The 19,688-nt window shown below is 39.9% G+C and overlaps 1 protein-coding gene and 1 non-coding gene across 2 annotated transcripts in view; one reads left to right on the forward strand and one right to left on the reverse strand.

Moving 5' to 3' along the window:
- Positions 1-19,688, reverse strand: part of LOC150090533 (carbonic anhydrase-related protein 10-like) — an 84,166-nt gene that overhangs the window by 62,037 nt on the left and 2,441 nt on the right. The gene's annotated exons all lie outside the window — the stretch shown is intronic.
- On the forward strand, positions 3,174-3,281 carry LOC150090534 (U6 spliceosomal RNA). Its single transcript, XR_016547737.1, has one exon. It is a non-coding gene; the product is annotated as a U6 spliceosomal RNA (small nuclear RNA).

Consider the following 19,688-nt stretch of genomic DNA (forward strand, 5'->3'; position numbering starts at 1 on the left):
ACATCTCGAAAAATCATCTCCGAAAAACTTCATCACATATCTAAAACATCTTATCACATTTTCCCCCTTTTGCACGCGCTCTACCCCTTTTATTTCCCAAAACCTAGTAACGCCCCTCCTTTCCTCGACCAATCATTTCTATCTGACCATCATCGTCCCCTTCCGGTGTAGAGAGAACTTCCGTTTCTATAGAATTCTCGAATATTCTGGAAAAGACCAGAATTTCGGAGCTCAGACTCCATCCGGAAATCATCTGCATCCATTTTCTTGATTCGTCTCGCCTTATTATAAAATGACCACACCTGCTCTGTTTGCAGTAAACAAGAGCGCCCCCGCTGGTACCCCTATTGTCATCTCTGGACCAAACCGTCCCTTGCGTACTATCAGTTGACCCCCCACTGTTCCGTCTTGCTATCTTTGCTTGCTGTTTCCGGTGTGGGCACTGATCGTATATCTGTTTCTAATGTTTTTCTTCAAGGTATATTTGCTTGTACATTAAATTTAACCTTCTCTTAAATTAATTCCATTAGCGCGAGACCCATTATCTTAAACAATATTAGTGACTTTAAGTGTTTCTTTTGTGGTTTACAATATCACTATCTAGCGTTCTTTCTTAAATTATATTTAAATTTAACTTGTAAGACTTTGTGTCTTACAGGCCTCTCCGTTCACCGGACGTGAACCCTGTGGAGCATCTTTGGGATGCTGTGGAAAGGTCCGTTCGAGCTTTGGATTCTCCACCTAGGAATGCGACGGAATTATGGACAACGGTGCAGCAAGCATGGATGGAAATATTTGTGGAAAGCTTTGGTGAACTAGTAGACTCAATGTCTCGCCGCGTGACTGCCCTTATCCGGACGAAAGGTGGGCCTACCCGTTACTAGGTTGGTATCCCACGATTTCTGTCTACTCTGTAATTATTAGTGCCTAAGACAGGATCTAATCAGTAAATACTAGTCATATTATAATATGATTAGTATTTTCTGATTTAACCTAGTTTCTACACTCGCCAGTTGTTAATATCAACGATCCATCTCCTTGTTGTGTGTTGGTTCGGTGGTGCAAAAAAAAGAGAGAGACAGAGAGAGGGGGGGGGGTTACATTGTAAACGAAATATGCCTATCCTGGACGCTTCTAGTTAAGGAAAGCTTAAATATGAAGACACGAGGTTGAATTAAATGAAAGTACTGTTTAACTGCAAACTATAATTGTTTATTGTTTTCTTCAGTATTATAAAAAGTCAGTTACGACGCGTGCTTAAAATAGATAGGACTGATGAGTGTTTATATATGCTATATTTAGTGTAATAAGAGCTATTATATGCTCAATATCTCCTATATTCTTTGTAACCATCAATAAATAATACAGGGGTTACGTAATACTTCCAGCTCTCCTAGTCCATCACGTAAAACAATTCAAATACTTCATTTTAATGTGTTCCATACCGACAGTACGACAGCGATTTAATAACCTGGAATCACCGTTGAGATTCACCCCGACTCCAAAAAATATCAACCGTGACGCAACTATCAGCATAGGAAAACATTATGTCAAAATTACAAATAGTTTGAAAACCAACAAGAAATACGTGAAGACAGATTTCTTCCTCCTTATTTTATTTTATTGTATTTTAATTGTTTTACGTGATGGACTAGGAGAGTTAGAAAAGAAGCCTTCCTATAAAGAGACCAAGGTAATCCCTGTATTGTTTATTAATATATGCTATATGGACATGTGATGTATCTTATGTAGGGCGGCTTCTGAACGCCAGTTCCACTCCGCCATGGCATCCTGTCAAGATACAGAAACTCTGTGAAAATGGCCAGAAATTCGTGTAGTGCTATGTTTGTGCAGTGTGTGTGTGTGTGTGTGTGTTGGAAAGCCTGCTCAGTGCCCGTCCACACCACGGTGAAGTGGGCCACAACTATACACGTACTCTTTAAAATAGAAAAAAATATCGCATCCACGGGCAGTTAGTGCAAATCCTACGGGTTCCAGCAAATTCCACATCACTAGGAGCAAAGAAGGGCTTAGTCCAGAGATGCGAGCGTCCCACCTCATCGGAGTTTGGCAGTAAATTTATGCACACACAGAATCACACTCCTTCATAAATACAAATAGAGAAGAAATTGAAAAAATAAGAAATAAAAGTGTAAAGAGGGACAATACAATATAAATGAACACACGCCAAATTGATGTTTGGTGCCAGCAGTATTGCACCGATGTGGTACTAGCAGGTGCATATGTTGTCTAAAAGCATTCTACCATAAAGTTTTGACGATATGCTCCTTAGTTATATGCTTGAAGAGTATCAGAGTGATGGATCTTCAGTTTATCAGAAGAGGATCAAAGACTTTGAAGGAATATAGACTCAGTAGGTTATGGTGATTTTGTTGGGTGGAATTGTTGGTCTGGTTAAATAGTCAAAGCTCCAGAATTCGCAGTTCAAGAAGGATTGGGCCAACGATTTTGTGGTGGCATCTTTCAAACAATTTCTTGGCAAAGATATCAAATATAATGAAACTTTGTTCGATTAAGAGCATGTTCATTTCCAGGAGAGAAATCGTGTGTTAACATTGATATTTCTAGACGAACATATTGGTAGAGGACACAATGATGTATTGAACTGTTCTTTATTGAACTGAACTGAATTTCTGTATAATGCTATATTGAACTATTCGATAGTAAAAATAATTGGTTATCTAGGCTGTCGGAAAATAACTATTAACCAATTGTGGAAACTTCCCATGCCGCCGTTTGGGACTAATTGGCACCTCATCAGTGGGACGCCAGGTATTGTGACTGAAACTGATGGAAGGTCAAGTATTGTAATTTAATATGCAATAAACATCGTTGCCTGAAAAACGCAACAATTATTATTCTTTTTTGAATGTATTTTAATATTTGTATCTGTATAGAAGAACGAGTTTTATCCAAAAGATTATTTCGAAACTGAGACGCCAGTGGTTTAAATAAACCAAGTTTTTAAAGGCAGTCTGTATAATGGCATCGGCGTGTAAAGTGGAAGTAAAATGATGATTGAAGGTAGTTCCTAAATCTCTTATGAAGTTAACTTTTTTGATGGTCTGAAAGTGAAACGTATAAGCAGGAAGTGTACAGCATTTTTCTTGGCAACTTTAAAAGTTAACGGTGCATTTATCAATATTGAAGCTGTAGTCCGTCACGGCAGTACATATACTAAAATTGGAACGATACAGAGAAGATTAGCATGGCCCCTGCGCAAGGATGACACGCAAAATCGTGAAGCGTTCCACATTTTTTTTTTTTTAAAGGCCGCCGTAGCCTAGTGGTCAGGAGCGCGGGTGCATAAGTACACGTGCCTTGAGTGACCGGGGTTCAAGCCCGTGACTGCTGAATACGGTCTATAAACAGTCCCGGAGTATAAACAGAAAATTTATTTATTTATAAATCCAATTCTTTAATCGATCAGTCATTAATTTTAACTCAGTGCAAGAAAGGTGGCATCATCGGCGTATAAAATGCATCGTAACTTTATTTGTATCAGGAGTCGGAGCTAAAACATAATATAAGTATTAAATAACTACTAGTGTTGAAAGAAATATCTTTCAATAAAATAAACCATTAAAACTGTTCTGTAGGAGAGTTCAGATAAAAAAATAATCATGCATACCATTTAGAAGAGGCAGTTGTATGCCAACTTGGTTGCTTTTGGTTCTTAGTGAAGAATGGTGTCCTAAACCTAAGGTTCTGAATAAGTCCGTATAAATGACATCGATTTGATCTCCTGCATGCATTTAAAATGATGCGAATTGTCAGAACGAGACCAGATTAAAATCCGTGCAGATAAACACCAAAATGATATTATTGGAATTAAGAATTTTTTTGGCAAGATCATTGCACTGTTCAATTGGCCTGCAATTTTGTACATGATGCTTACTTTGTAGATTGGTAAAAGAGTTATATGGGCGATTTAAAGTTAATAGGATAAATGCATTCCTTAATCGATTTATTGAAAATATGTAAGAGTGGTAAAGTTAATCTAAGCAACTCGTCCAGAAAATTAATCAGATATTATCAAGTTCCATAGCAAAATCATTGGAGGCGATTAATAGCTTTACCTAAGTCTTGAGTAGTCAGTAATTATATTGTTCATATAGCCCACATGAAAATATGAAATACAATTATTTCTTATATTTTTCTTAAGAGATTCGGAATACTCAACAAAGAGCTGTGAAAGTTCTAATTTTCTAATGGATATTTAGACTTTAAGAAAGTTTTATTAGCGTTATTTAGATATCATATATATAGTCTAAGTTGCTAATGCTCCTAAAACCCTACAACAAGATTCTGTACGATTCTTTCATTTGTTTACGATTTTAACTAGCCGAAGTTGACGTACCAGTGGACACCCATTGAAAAATAAAGACCAATTAGGTTACGTGTGTTGGTCTGAAGATTTTGTCCATATGTGGTTAAAGAGGTTTAAAGATGGGTTACAGGATTTATTAACTCCTCAGAGGACTAAACATACTGTTATCGCTTTAACTTAACGGGATTTATGCATCTACAAAATCGTCAGATAACTGGAATTATCTCGCTGTAGCTTAATCATAAGTTGGATAAGAAGTTGAATTCAAAGATGTTAGAGTGTCATGACAACTGATAAAGTTGCCACGGTGACTTGATCATCTAAGGATTAGGCTCTAATACTTCGCACCCTTGACTGTAATCTGTAATCTGCTGTAATCTGATTGATTACAGCAGGCAGCTAAGGGCACGAGGCGTAAAGTGTATTACGTCAGTAAACTGCATGTTTTTCCCTCTTCTTTGAGGCGGCTAACACAGTATGCATGATCTGTCCTTCCACCTCTGGTGAAAAGGCCCAGATTCAATTCCCTTTACGGCCGCAGGAGCTTTTGTGTTTTTTGTCGAGCAGCGAACAAACAAACAAACAAAAAAAAAAAAACCCTGCTAAACTGGTTATGATTGCTGTTTTTACACGCTGTATGGAAACACCCTAGGTTCGAATCCCATCTAGATGCGAGAGGAATTTTTATGTTTTTTCCTCCTTCTCATACTATGGTCTACTTAGTCGGTCTTTAACGAGAGTTGCATGATTTTATCTCCGGAAATCTCGCGTTTTTTGTCGAGCAAGCAGGCAAACTGACTGAGGAATACTTGCAACCTACAACACCCACAGTATACTGACGCCCATGACCTTGTTTTCCTTGGCGCTTATAAAAGCTCGCCTTTTTCCAGATGGCGTGAAAAAATTGGAGACATAGCTGTGTTAGTTGAGAAGGAAATTTAGTTGGATTAAGTTCTCTGCCTCCAGTTAACGAAATATTAAATCACCCTGCTTTGATCTTCCCATCAGATGTCGGTAGAATGGCATGTGGTTTTCATCCTAATTCTCCAGTGTTAAGAAAAAAAAGGGGAAAAAATTGATTCGTTTAAAGTTAATCCTAGTCATTGATGCATCAGAGGTTCCATTTGTCTCCGCACGTGGCGACCTCTGGCTATTAATACCACTCGTTCACTGCTAAACTACGTGTTAATTTTAAATAGACGAGTAAAGGCTGTCAGCGTTCCGTGCATAATTACCAGATCCTACCGCCAACAAAATTAATTATATTAATTAACGTACTTGTACCAGCAAAGGTCGGGCGGAGGGAGAGGGAGAGATTACGTACTCGTGCTAGCAGGAAAAAGCTATTACGTTTGTGCATTATTTAGTTGACACATTTCTCCTGCCTTATCTGCATCTCATCGGTGTTTACCGAGCACACACACCCGCACGAACTCTACACTCACTTTTAAATACAACCACGCATGTCATTCGACGTTGTGGTGTCTGGAAATGTCCATTGGGACCAAAACATAAAAATACGCGCTTCGATTTTTAAGATCAGCTATTAGCTTGAACAAATATTATAGTCAACTAGTCAAATAAATAAAGGGAATTTTCATTTTTTTTGGTGGGTGTAAGTACCATCATACCCTTATTAATTCTTGTCTTAACATGATCTTGTACCTTTCTGCGGTGTAAAGTTGGCAGTATTGACGGGACAGTCGCTTTTTTAAAACGGTAGCCGAGATTATTAGTTTCATCGTTATTGAACAACAAAATGTAATTAGATTTTTGTCTCAAGGAGCTAAATGAAGCGAAATCCATCACAGAGTATACGCACAAGATGACATCAGCCTGGTAAATAGGATGTTTCGAATAAATTGAATGTTAGTTAGCAATTCAATTGAAAAGGTATGGTTCTTTTACAAGCAGGTATATTACAGCAGGACAATGATCCTACCGAACGAACTGAAATGCATCAAGATGAAATTTTAAACTCTGCCACTTTTGTCATATCCTTCTGATCTTGCATACTCTGATTTTGGCATATTTATGTCACTTCTGGACACCAGCCGGATGGTGGGGATTTTCAGAATGCTGTGTATAGCTGCCTGTATCCTTTCATCTCTGATGTAAAAAGCCTGTTTGTCTCTGGAATGTATTTGTAGGTTATGGCCGTGATTAAAAAAAGCGAATTGCTATATTCCCAGCATAAACTAGTTTGCACCTGTTTGAAATTCATCTTATTCATTGGCCCACACTTGTATGATCGAAGTTGCCATGGCATTGACTGTCTTAAAAAGGTGTAAAGAGATTAATATTTATTTCATGGTTAAGGATGCCGGGGCCGAATTATGAATTTAATCATTCTCTAGCAGATAGTACACTGGATAGCATTGGCTTTTTTCCCACTCGTTATGGAAAAAGCCGCGGCTTTATTTTTTCTTTTGATAGTTTTTTTTTTATATAGAAAGAAAAATATCAGAAAGAAAGACAGATTAGATAAAAAGTGAAGTAAATGAAAATAAGATAAAAAATTGTAAGGATTTTGGGTTTCCTTTAATGTCTAACCATCCAGTTCCTCTTCAATGGGGCACTCCTCCGAATGCAGAAAATTGTGTGAGTACGAAATATAAATATCTTTTGCCTCTGAAGGTGATCAGTCGTTGGTCTGGAATTCATTTCAGACGTATTTGCCGAGCAGACAGAATACGGAAAAAGCTAACAGCGTTTCAGAGCGGAAAGATGACTGGATGTCAGGTAGAGAAAATGTCTTTACGTGCTACTTCTCAGGAATTAACCGTTCCAAAGTCCTCCCAAGTCGACAGTTGGCAACGTGCTGAATACGTAGAATTCCTTAGGTGATATTTAGCACAAGAAACGAGCGGCATAAGATACTGAATGCGACCTAGGCGCACTGACGTAGCTTGTTATAATGATCGTTTTCCCGCACTAGGTGGAATAGGCTTGAGTTCGAATCGAAAACATAAAATTCACGCAGTTACAGAGCAGTTACAATATACTGATGCCTCATAGCCGTAGTCGCTTTGGCACTTAACACACCCCACATTCACGGTCTGGGGATGTTTCTTTTAGTATGGACTAGTCTGCTGGTCGCAGTGCAGGAAACTATAAATTCTGCGTGTTACGCTGATATCCCGAATAGTTCTGGCGCCTCCGTAGCCAGGTGGGCAAGAGCAGCAGTGCGTAACACACTCTTCTTGATTAGACCGGGGTTCGAGCCCGTGATCACCAAATACGGAGGATGCGGAAAGGTCAGGGAGAATGACCACCGCATATCCCCGGAGCAATATGGCCTTAGTTGCTAATGCTCCTGAAAACAAAATAAACAAACAAACAACCGAATAGTTCCGTGTGGCAATTTTTTTGGACGCGTCCCTTTCACTATCCAACACGACAACACTCTGGGTCACAAAACCTGGATTATGAATGGCTGGTTTGATGAAAAGAACATCTGAAAATTAAAATTGTAATGGCCAACAGATAGCCGACCGCAGCCCAGTGTAGGTCTTTGGGATGAACTGGAATGCAAATTTATAGCAAGACCAAGACTCTTCGTTTGGAAAGCTCTTCAGCAGTGCCTTAAAGGAAGAGTGAAGCAGAAAACCATCAGCTTTGTATCAGATATTAGTAGGACGTCTTCTAACGCATTGAAACAGCCATTGCGGCCATTGTGGTCATGGGCTGGTCGATAGGACTGTCTGTGTACACGAATAATTGGTCCGAACGGATGATTAACACATTCAGTGAATTAGTTATGAAAAATAATGTCATGATATATACATAGCCTTAATACTAAAAGAATTAATAAATTAATGATTTTACTCGACTTAAAACTTTTGCATCATTATAAGCCACGTTGTATTCAGTTTATCATGAACGCTGAACAGAAAACTTTTAAGATACTCAATTTGTAAATACTTTACATGAGTGCATAGTGTTCATAGTGCTTGGGGAGGGGGGCGCCACCGGTGGTTTTACCGCGTTACCCGTACACGCCGTTAAGAGATAAACCAGGCTGCCCGTTATTCTTGGGTCTCCGTCATGACCTGTCAAATTCAGGTTCGACAGGTTATGGGCCTTTATCACAACCTGGATGAATTAGTCGGTCTCAGGCGAGGGCAGCATGGTTTTTTTTCTCCCGGAAAATCGGGTTTTTCGCCCAGCAAACAGAAAATCAACCATAGAACACACTCAATTTACAGATAGTATATACGGAGCAATATGGCCGCTAATGCTCCTAAAACTCTACCACAACAACAAGAACAGAGCCCTGGGCGAGTAGAGGGTGTACTCAAAAAAAAAAAAAAAAAAAAAAAGGGAGGGAAGGGTGAAAGTAAGAGTGAGCGGACGTAGTTGATGGCATCCCCTTAGTTTTCAGTGGAACATTGGGTCCACTAGGCAAAAGGCGGGAGGGGTAACCTCAGGGAGAGGGAAGAAAAGCAACCCAGCAAGAGTGCTGGGTGTAGTCTTAAACCACTGGATCCTACCCGATTACAGGACTGGATTAGCAGCATCCTGCCCAGGGTAGACCCAGGTTAGCATGGTCAGGTGAAATTCTACCCCGTAAAGTGGCTGGGTTAGCAAGGGTGTTCCTAACCTGGATGTTCCAGGTTTAGCAGTCCATGTGGGTAAACGTAGAAGAAGGTCAGTCCACGGAAATACTTCAACACAAGCAAAATGATGATCCTATCCTGAATATTCTCTGGTAGCATTGGTCTTAGGAATCTTACCCAGTCAAGTGGCTGAGTTAGCAGGTTGGACAAAGGTGTTAGCATATTATCGTATCCTGTGCTAGCAGTATATGCATATCCTATCAAGATGATGTCAACGTTTGCGACCCCAACTTGAAATGCCCTGGTCAGCAGGTCCAGTTTCTAGTGGGGGACAGAAATTCCAGTTTTTGGTTGTCATTGGAGAATGACTGAAGTAGGGCGAAAGGTGGAATGGTTTTATAAGCCAGAAATTTCGCGTTTTTCGTCCAGCAAACATGCAAACCGACTAAAGAATGCATCCAATTGACACACTATAATAACGCCTTGTTATTTTAGTTGGTTTAGAGCTTAAATTCACTTTTCACTTTTCCGACACGCATAACGTTGTTGACCAATTGGCCTTGGACCAGATGTCTGTCAACCAACTATACAGAGCCTATGGCCATGAGTGGGAAAACACACTATTTGTTTCTTTGAAAAAATACATGTTGTTGATATCTATAAATGTTCCATGACTTTTGGTAAAATAGTATATATGTGTGTACCTCATAAGATTCCTTCCTAAAATTCTCTTTTGCCACTCAGCCAATTTAAACAGATCTCATCCGATTTCTGCCATCTTAAGGTACTTGAGAACACTTTTGTTTATCTCGACTAAGATGCTCTAGCTGCAACCACCTTCAAATTCACTTATCGGTTCCTGGCAGTTTAACCCTTGTCTCATGGGTTTTCGAGAAAAAAACCACCAAACAAACATAAATGGATGTTACCGTTGATAATTCTCTTAGTATTTCTACTCTGGTACATCTCTTTCGGAAACCTTCAGTGAGATTGCTGTTGATAAAGACAATCATAAGTATTAGATGATATTGCTGAAGGAGAATCAAGAATTGTCTAGTAATAACCACAGGCATATCGTTTTTGATTCCTGCTACTTAAAAACTGATATACATAATTCCGTTCTGATATTCCTTGTCAGAGACTTCCTAATCTGGCGTTTCCCATTTTTGTGTTCTCCTTGGCTAAGATATCTTTACCTCATGCTCTCAAATTCATTTGTTGACTCTGTCGTCAACCCAACTCTCCGAATGGCTTAGAAATTTTCGACTTCTTTGAAGCTCAAGTTTCTCTGTCTACCTTTTATAAGTGAGGTAATTTTTCTTGATAATTTTAATGTTCATGACTACAGTTTGCTTGCATCAATTTTACAGTTGTATGGCCCTAGCTGATAGAGATGTCGAGGCTTTGCTATTACTAATGCCGTTACATAATTCGTTCACCTGCTGAGACCATTAAATATCAGCGTGTCGTCTGTTAATTGCATGTTTCGGCATGAAAATCCAGAGTTCCCAGGAAGAATGACCCTTAGAACACTTTCCGAGATTGGCTAACGGTCGTAATGCGAAAAAGTTCATAAAACTTCCTTCCATCTCAACGGGAATCTAATCCAGATTTTATCCACATGGCGTGAAAAAAACAGAATCCTAGCTACACTGTCAGCAGCGAAGCCTGTCCATGAAAATGTACGTTTAATGCCAATTGTGCTCTCAGGATCGCCCTCGTGGGTAGCAAATTTGGTATAATTACCATCCTCCCAACACCGGGTAGAAATGATCTGAGTTCGAATCCCGTCAATGACGCAAGAAATTTTTATGGATCTTTTTCAGAATGTGGCTGAGTTACCGGTCTCAGATGAGGGCAGCATGGTTTTTTCTCCTGAAAAGATATGCTGACGCGTTTTGTAGGGACGAAATCCTTTGTTCTTCTTAAAGGATTAACCATTGAGTAATAAAAGTTAATAAACAGCAAACTTTCGAGTTTTATCTAAAACGATATTTTCCAACAAATGTGCAATGGCTGTCCAGGATGGAAATGAAGCTTGATAGATATGCTGACGCTTTTGTTATACCAGGGATCTTACCAGCTTGTTCATTTACTTACTAAAAATACCTGAAATGTTTGGTCGTTATCGCAGTAATTTTAAAGTAGTCAATCCAGATTCTCTGTGTACAGCTTTTGAATTCGTTAGCCAAACTTTTTGTTTTTATTATTCATCATAAAATGCAGTTTTACTAAACAGCACGTGTTTGCTTTGGCATGGCACTTGATCAGCTGTTGTCCTCTGCAAATTTTCCTCCTCTTTCGATCAGCCACATCAAGCTGGATATTATTTGCACCAATATTTTCAGGGCCCTTGACTTTATTCATCACAAACTGCTGACCAGTAAATTGTGACTTGTGACTATAGTGTTTATGGCCCTGTGTTAGTTTGTTTTTCCAAATATAGTGATATTATTAGTAAGGGAAATAATTCCTCACTCCTACGTAGCTTTCAGTGGAATCCCTTAAAGATCTCTCTTGGAGTTCATTTCATGCTTTATGTAACGATCTTCTTCCTTTCGTAGAATTCCCTAATTCCTGTTTTCTGCTATATGCCAATGATGGCAAGACCATTTTTTCAGTCATCTCTACATGCTAGATCTTTTTGGTGATAGGTCCAAACAAAATAAAAGTGCGCATTACTTATTGAACCGCCCTTGTAACTTGGTTTTATTCGACATATGAGTTATTCATTTTGCATTCGTCACTTTCTCCTTCATATTTTTAAAACCCCAGTTCTTTGTATTCTCAATTTCAGCATACCTGCGTGGTATCCCAAAATTAACATTAATCTCAACTTACTTCACTTAATCCTTAAAAGTATTGAAATCCTCACTTAAGGTCGACAGCGAAGTCGAATTCAACAACAGTTAGTTTTATACTTATCAGTGATCAGTGCCTGTTCACTGAAGAAACAGAATAATTACCTTTTTTGTATAAATTTTTACTAATTGTTCACCATACATTTATAGTGGGTGTTACCTATTTTGTATTACATTACAAATAAGTATGATCAGAATGTAAAATCCAGGAAACGACTCTTTGAAGGTCGTGATTAGCGATTTCCAGCTTCATTTTCTGCTTACGTTAAAACTCTCATGAGCTGTAAACAAGTTATTAATAAACTGAAACTCGATTTTTAAAAAGGTTAAGAGTAGGCAACTTCCCTCGCGAGTGGTATGTACAGTGGTTATAATCACCGTCCTTCGCAGGCGTCTCCGTAGCCAGGTGGGAAGGAGCAGCAGTGCGTAGCACACGCTTCTTGATTAGACCGGGGTTCGAGCCGGTCACCACCGGATGCGGAAAGGTCAAGGGAATGACCACCGCATATTCCCGGAGCAATAAGGCCTTAGTTGCTAATACTCCTAAAAAACCAAACAACAACAAACCGTCCTTCGCACGTTAGATGGAAAAGGTTTGAGTTCAAATCCCGTTAAGATTCGGGTAATTTTTATAGATTTTTCTCACAACGTAGCTGAGTTCGGTTTCAGACGCAGGTTGCATATTTTACCCCCCTCCGTGGAGGCTTGGATTTTTTCGTCCAACAAACAGCAAACCGACCAAAATATACTGAACATTTGGCCACTCATAACAGTTTATGCTAAACAAAAAATAATTTTTTATTTGAAGGCAAATTTATTTTATGGTCGATCATCTACATTCAGGAGTTTAAACCGTAAATAAATGTTCACAAAATTATGCAGTAACAAAGACAAATTTCAATAACTGTTACCTTTTCATAATATCAATGAAGACTACTTATTTTACTCTTTTTGTTTTATGACACGCGAAAATTCTTATATATAATATTTTGTTTAAAAATGTAACAGTTTTCGCTGGTCTGTTGAATTTTCATCTAAAGGAAATATTCACATCTTACTTTTAACTCTTACATCTATCATCTTGGCACATTTTTCTCCCACACACTAATACCTAATGGTTTTCCAACAGCAGGATATTAGAAGAATCCTCAGAAATCTCGCAGCCAAGAGGGCTTCAGATCCTGATGGCATTTCTCCATTTCTTAAAAAAACCTGTGCTTCGGAGTTTTTTTGTTGTTTCCTGTTTTTTTTCCCATTTTTACACTTTCTTATTCCACTGTGTATTTCTCTTTGCATGGAAATTTCTCTGTATCTAGCCTCTTCGAGAAAGGGGTGGGGTATGTCTTTGCCATCTGGTTATCTTTCTATTGCTAGCGACGCTCATATTTCAAACCTGCGTTGGCTTCGAAATAGTTGCCATCTGAGTAAGCTCTCGTTTTAAATCCTGTTGTTTTTTTTTTTTTTTTTTTTTTTTTGTTTCCATGCAAAGTCTGCGCGGGCAGCACACTGGTATCGTCACCATCCTCCCCACACGGGGTGGGAAAAGCCCTGATTCGAATCCTGTTGATGACGCGAGGAACTTTTATGGGCTTTTTTCACTCCGTGGCTGAGTTTTAGTCGGTCTCAGGCGTAGATAGCAAGGTTTTTCCCTCAGAAACCGGGTTTTTTTGTCCAGCAAAACAGGCAAATCGATCAGAGAACACACGCAATTTACAGACACAATACACATCGGTGTATGTAATAACTCACCGGGTGACCTTAATATAATAGTTTAGTTTCGGTTTTGTTGCCATGCAAAGTTCCATTTGTTGTTTAGTGCTGTTTCTGACGTCCGAGGCCTTCTTCTCGAAGACTTTATTTTAAATCATAATCTTGTAGATCAAAATCGACCAGGCCAACTCTCCAACTATTGCACTCAACTGGCGAGTCGAGCGTTGACGATATGCTCACCACCAGTGAATTCGCACATCAGTGGCTGGGTTAACAGCTACTGATACGCATCCTGGATTGGACATTCAGCATCCATAGAGCCATTGTGTTCCATGCAGTTGGTTGGTGCATGTCTCTGTCGATGCACTTACCAACTGCAATTCACCTGGAACACTAGATTTCTTCTTCCGGTTCTGATAAAAACTGTTGACCGGGACTCAATGGTACCTCCATCGCTAACGGCTATCCACTAAACTACCCCGAACAGCTTCAGTTTAACTTCTGCAAAAATCTAGCCTAGCTTATTCAAGTGTCTGTTATAAATCAGCAAAAAAGAAGACCAACCGTTCTAAAGTCTGCTCTTGATGGTACGACCTCACTGTTCTTTTGCAAATCAGTTCATTGTGCTCGATGTTTATATCAGCAACACCGTGACTGGCCTGCAGCTGACGTTGCGCGACTATATAATGACTACATTGTCAAAAAGAACACCTTTAAAAAAGCAATTTCAATGAGAAAGAGAAACCGGGACTGTCTTTGTAAAAGAGTCCAACTGCAAAAAGCCATGGGGCCTCATGTACAAGGTAGCTCTGTAGAGAACATTCACCTCTGATGTCCTCGGCACTGTTACCACTGAGACCCATGAAACTTCTTGTCAACTTATTCCCCATGGACAATCCTTCTGATGATTATCCAGAGCATACAGCAATTCAGGAGGCAAATAACAATTATACTACTGAAGAACGTACCAAGCCATTTACTTTAGAAGAACTGACCTTGGTGGTCAAGAACATTAACGTGAAGAAGTATCCGGGTATGGACATGATTGAATATGTGTTCATTCTCTGGCTGTTAAAATTAAGACCTCTCTACTTTGCCCTTTAATAAATGTCTCCTTGAGGGCTCTTTTCCTCTGTTTTGTAGGTTGCTTTGCTCCGTCTTATCAAAAAGCTGGATAAACATGCCTCAAATCCGCGTTCCTACAGAACAATTGCACTGCTAGCCAACCTTGGGAAGATCTTGGAGCTTCTTATGGCTCTTCGACTAACAACCTTGTTTCAACAGCAAAATCTGCTGAAACAGAGTTGAATGACCTTCACTCCATGTCATTCTTGTGAGGAGATCTTGTCTGTCTTCATCTGGCACATTGAAAATTCTAAGTCCAAATTTGAACTAATTATTATGAACGACTTCGAGGGCGCCTTCGACACTATTCGGCGGGATAGAGCCCGTGAACGTCCCCTGTCTGCCAGATGCTGCTTTCATATGTACAAATTATTTCAAAGTTTGACTTGTTTGACCGCTCAATAATTGTCAAATCAAAATTTTTTCAAGTCTCTTGGACGGTCTTTGTAGGGCAGCTTCGTTGAACGCCTCCGGTCTGCCCGATGCTCCTTTCGTATGTAGAGATTTCTTGAAGTCTCTGGGAAGGTCTTTCGCAGTGCCCACAGGGTTCAGTCCTGGGCTTCCTTATCTGGAATATTGTGCTTCAAGACTGGCTGGGCCGCTCTCAACAGAATTGTAAAATTATTGCTTTTGCCGATGATCTGATAATTGTGGTTTCGGGTAGTTCTCATGCGGTGTTGGAGGTGAATGCAAACCGGATTTTATCTGACCTTTCCGCCTTGTCATTGGCTAACAAACTTAAAATTAATCCAGTGAAAACAAAAGTGATGCTTTTTAAATCCAGCTGGATGTCAGGCGGCCTTCACAAGTCAAAATGTTTTGCAATCGGCTTCCTATAAAATTAATTTTCTGTTTATACTCCGGCACGACAACCAAGTCAGTAGAGTTTACAATAAATCGCCAATACAAATATTTATCGTATTTAGTAGTCACGGACTTGAAGCCCGGTCCACTCAAGGAACGCGTGCTATGCACTCTCTCTCTCTCACCACTCGGCTACGTCAGGCCTAATATATGTATATATAGTCACTCAGGCTAATCTCCTTGGGGTGATTATTGACCATAAGCTTTCCATCTGTCCTTATCTGATCCATATAAGTACTTAAATCAAAAAAAATCACATGGTCAATTATTAGAATTTCCGGGGAGGGATTATCTCTAGGAAGTCACTCTCTGTTATAATGCTATTTTCCTACTCATAGTCACCTATTCAACAGGAGCTTAGGTTCATCGGACCGCCAATCAAAAGTGAGGTTAAAACTGAATTCCATCCACTCCATAACTTGTTCTGCTAGATGGAATTCAGCGGAGCAAGTGTCTATTTGCTCCGCTGGATGGAATTGTTCTACACATTCTGAGAATAAGAGCTCCTCTTATTCTCAGAATGTGTAGAACAATTTCCACCGCAGCAGTGCAAGTTATTGCGGGGGGGTCCCTCCCTTTGGATCTCTTTGTCATGTATCGTGTCCTCTGCTTTCGACACAAAAACAAATACCTTCAGAATTACTTAGTATCCAGTTAAATTTAAATGCTCTTAAAAAAGAGAAATCTAGATTCATTAACGAGCTGATTAGTATCTGGCACACCAAATGGCACACTTGGAGCTGCCACAAGAAAATTCTTGTCTGATATGACCTTACTTTAAATATAAATTAAACCTGATGCTCATTAACTAACTGTTTTCCATTAGGATCACCCGGAAAGTTATTTCATCTACCCATGTGTATTGTGTTTGTCAATTGCATGTTCTCTCGTCGATTTGTCTGTTTTGCTTGATGAAAAACCTGAGTTTCCGGGAGGAAAAACCTTGCTATCTCTACGCCTGAGACCGACTGACTCAGCCACGGAGTGAAAAAAAGTCCGTAAAATTTCCTCGGCTCATCGACGGGATTCGAACCCGGGTCTTTTCCATCCGGTAAGAGGAGGACAATGACAATACCACTGTGCAGACTTGTGCTCATTAAACTAAAACCAAACTGTTATATTAGGGTAACCCGGTAATTTCTTACATATACCCGGTTTTGTGTCTGTAAATTACGTGTAATCTCTGGTAGATTTGCCTGTTTTTCTGGAAGAAAAAAACCCCAGTTTCTGGGGGGAGGGGGGAACTTTGCTATGTATCCTGAGACCCTCTAACTCAGCCACAGAGTGAAAAAAACCCATTAAAGTTATTAAATCAGTTTATTTCCCAAAACCTTGGATCACCCCGGGACGGCTCTGTGCCAGAAGGGTGCCCTGGCGTCATCGACGGGATTCGAACACGGGACTTTTCTACTCGGTGTGGGAAGAATGGTCACGATGCCACTGTGCTACCGTGCAGACGGTGCTCATTAACTGTGTGTGTGTGTGTGTGTGTGTGTTGCGATGTGATGTGGGAAGGACGGTGACGATATCACTGTGCTATCGCGCAGATGGTGCTCGTTAACTGTGTGTGTGTGTGTTATAGCTGGTGGTTTCTAGGCATTTGCCCATCTCCATCTTGTTCATTTGTGGTGGTGCATGCCCGAAGAAGGGTTGGCGCTCGTGTGTCAGCCTAATGTGCTGGTCTGGGTCCACTATCACCTGCAGTTCTAAAACGCGCAAAATCTCATGCTCATTAACTATGGAAATTTCCTTTCTGGTAACTAAACATGGCTCGTTCAGTGAAGAATTTCATCAGCTTGGCTTGCATCATACCGATCTCTGCAACTGGGAAAATACAGAAAATTGGAATCACCTGCTGTTTAACTGCGCAATCTACGACGATTTTAGGTGAAGCTCCAAACTGTCGTTCCATTTCTCTATCCTGGGCGCGAGGAGTTGCTCCTACAGAATAAAAACCATCTTTCAGCTGTTCAGAACTTTGCCTCCGAGGTCTCTGCTTGCAGAAAGAGAATCAACGCCGAAGTGGCGAATCAAATTAGTCCACCAAACGCACATGTTTGAGTGGAACATCAGTTTTCCTCTCAGTTATCTTGGATGGCAAAACGTGTAATTTCAGGGGACTCCCAGGGATTTCTATGTGGTGTTAGGTTGCTCATAAATTTGTTTAAGCATTACAGTATCAAAAATAACAACTATATTTATTTATGTGATTCGTATATGCAAAACTTCTCATTGGACTGAACTTAAAAGACATCAGTATGACCTCCTCTCAGGTATCCTGGATAGCAAAACAATTACTTATTAAAGACTACCAGGGACATCTTTGGAGTGTTGGGTAAAAATTGAACTTAGTTAAAGCATGACTGCCCTCGTAGGTAGCACAGTTGGTAGGATCACCGTCCTTCCCACACCGGGTGGAAAAGACCTGAGTTCGAGTCCCGTCAATGACGGGAGGAATTTTTATGGGACTTTTTCACAGTTAGTCGGTGTCAGGCGAGGGTAGCGTATTTTTTTCTCCCGGAAACGTGGGTTTCTTCTGGCAACACCAGGTGTGTTAGAGTCTCTTTTGAGATACGTGCTCTACCGGAACTGGTCCACATTCCCGTCGTGTGGACGGGATGTGGACCAGGAATCATCCTCCAGGCGACTGATGCTTCTGGGTAGTTAAGTGGCCAGAACACAACGATAGAATATGCACACTACTCATACGCACCACATTTCAGGCCCTTTTTACAGTAATTCTGTTCTTCACAGAGACATGAGACGAAGTTGAACAGCCTTTCATGTTACAGGTGCTACTTTACATATACACACATGTCCACACTAGATATTATTTTTCTGAACGCAGAACCATACGCAGCACTGGCATGGCTTCTAAACCAACACAGGATATCTCATGGTTTTGCTCATTAAGATTGTCTTTTTCTTCTCTATATTAATTATTGGAATTTCTGTCTTTTGCTAATAAAGGTACTCTACATTTCACGTTTTAGTTTGACTAGTCTTATTCTGTGCAGCAGCCACAATTACTCAAGAATCGATCAACATGTTCTTAAATGCCGATCTGCAAGTCATTCGAGAGACCTAGAAGTCTAATATCTCTCTCTCTCTCTCGTTAACTCAGTCCACTCCCTATAAAAAATAGGTTCTCGATGCCATTTCCATATACACTCACTGACGCAAAAATTAAAAACCTTTTGCAATTGACGTTAACAGATAAACGTGCGAATGTAAATTGACACGTGGTATGATAATTTCCTTGGTATTACATAAATACTGTATTCTTTCCTGGGTATTCTAGGTTGATATGTTCCTGAGAAAGACAGGTGTTCTATCTGATTTTCAGAAAGGTGTTATTATTGGATCATGTTTAGTAGGAGACGCAATTGAGAAAACAAAAGAAATCACATGTCGGAAGTAACTATCTCAAAGTATAGAATGAGCAGAAGACGAAAAGAGAATGCAGCTCTAAAAGGAAGAAATGCAGCAGAATGTCGGAACTCAAAGAACGAGGTCGCAAGAAATTAAATTAAATTGTGGGTCAAAAGAGAAGATCCAGTGTACAGGAAATGACTGAAAAATTCAATGTAGGTAAAGAAAGAACCACTTCTGAATGAACTATGCGGCGGTAGTTGAAGGATCTGGGATGTAGCAGTTGTGTGCTTATACGAAAGCCACTTCCTTCTGTAAAAAAAGTTGAAATATTCTACTGGATTGATAACGCCAATACTAGGCTGTGGAATAGTGGAAAAATATCGTGTGGTCTGACAAATTTCAATTTACACTTTTTTTTGCACCAAACGATAGGGTGAAAGTGTAGCGTGAACCTGGTGAAGCCAAGTACTGTATCTAGACTTTTTCGTGTCCACCACTCAAATGGTTGGAGGTGGTATCATGGTGTGGGGTATGTTCCATTCGTAGGGACTTGGTCCGCTCTTATCGTTAGAGGGTCGTGTTATATCCAATATGATGGAATATCTTCACCTTGGAATGCTTCATATTTACCCGGATTACGATGAGTTTTCAAGATGACATGTGGATATGTGTTTTTGTATGGGGACGGCTCCTAGAACGTGAGTTGATCTCCGCCTCTTATCTCTGTGAAGGACTGTACCACTATAAGAAGGCCAGAAATGTGGGTAGTATAGGTTTGTGTATATTATGTGTGTATTCTGTTGTTATGTTCTGGCCACTTGGCTACCCAGAAGCATCGATGAC

This window comes from Mastigoproctus giganteus, chromosome 1, assembly GCF_048544385.1.
Source record: "Mastigoproctus giganteus isolate SK-2022 chromosome 1, ASM4854438v1, whole genome shotgun sequence".
Classification (NCBI taxonomy): Eukaryota; Metazoa; Arthropoda; class Arachnida; order Uropygi; family Thelyphonidae; genus Mastigoproctus; species Mastigoproctus giganteus.